Source organism: Sorghum bicolor, chromosome 8 (genome assembly GCF_000003195.3).
Source record: "Sorghum bicolor cultivar BTx623 chromosome 8, Sorghum_bicolor_NCBIv3, whole genome shotgun sequence".
In the NCBI taxonomy this organism is placed as follows: domain Eukaryota; kingdom Viridiplantae; phylum Streptophyta; class Magnoliopsida; order Poales; family Poaceae; genus Sorghum; species Sorghum bicolor.
In genome coordinates, this window is record NC_012877.2 from 29,490,658 (window position 1) to 29,492,073 (window position 1,416).

Sequence of the window (1,416 nt, forward strand, 5' to 3'; positions counted from 1 at the left end):
TCGGTTCGATTTGTTTGGAGATAGTGCTAATCTTGATGCAAAATAGGTGCACGGTTTGCATGGAACATACTATATGCTAAGAAATCCAATTGGACGCACCCTAATAGAACTCCTAGATGACATGTGTCAAATGTAATCTCGCTTCGGTCTATATGGAGACAGAATTGGTTTTGGTGCAAGATAGGTACACAGTTTGCGCCTAATGCATCATAGGCTAAGAAACCATTTTGGATGCACCCGATGATACTCTTGGGTAAAGGGGCTCAAGTGGAAGCTCAGTTTGCTTTGTTTGGAGATAGTGCTAATCTTGATGCAAGATAGGTGCACGAATTGCATCGAACGTACCATATGCTTAGAAATAGTGTTAGTATAGAATCTCACTTCGGTCTCTTTGGAGATAGTGTTAGTTTCGGTGCAAGATAGGTACACGGTTTGAGCCTAATGCACCATAGGCTAAGAAACTGTTTTGGACGCACGCGATTGTACTCCTTGGTGTAGAGGCTCATGTAGAATCTTGGTTCTGTCTGTTTGGAGATAGTTCTAATCTTGATGCAAGATAGGTGCAAAGTTTTCATGGAACATACTATATGCTCTGAAATCAATTTGGACACACCTCATGGAACTGCTAGATGAAGTGTATAATATGGAATCTCGATTTAGTCCAGTTGGAGATAGTATTAGTTTCGGTGCAAGACCGGTGCATGGTTTTTGCCTAGTGCACCATAGGCTCTGAAACCGTTGTGGAAGTTCCCGATGGTACTCGTAGGTAAAGAGGCCCTAGTGAAAGCTCGGTTCGGTCTGTTTGGAGATAGTGCTAATCTTGATGCAAGATAGGTGTACGGTTTGCATAGAACATACCATATGCTAAGAAATCCATTTGGACGCACCCCAATAGAACTCGTAGATGACATGTGTCATATGGAATCTCGCTTCGGTCTGTTTGGAGACAGAGTTAGTTTTGGTGCAGGATAGGTACACAGTTTGCGCATAATGCACCATAGGCTAAGAAACCATTTTGGATGCACCCGATGATACTCCTGGGTAAAGGGGCTCAAGTGGAAGCTGAGTTTGCTTTTGTTTGGAGATAGTGCTAATCTTGATGCAAAATATGTGCACGGTTTGCGTGGAACATACTATATGCTAAGAAATCCATTTGGACGCACCCCAATAAATCTCCTATATGACGATGTGTCAAATGTACTCTCGCTTCGCTCTATATGGACACAGATTTATTTTTGGTGCTAGATAGACACACATTTCGCGCCTAATGCATCATACGCTAAGAAACTATTTTAGATGCACCCGATGTTACTCCTGTGTAAGGGGTCTCAAGTAGGAACTCATTTTGCTTTGTTTGGAGATAGTGCTACTCTTGATGCAAGATAGGTGCACGAATTGCATCGAACGTACCATATG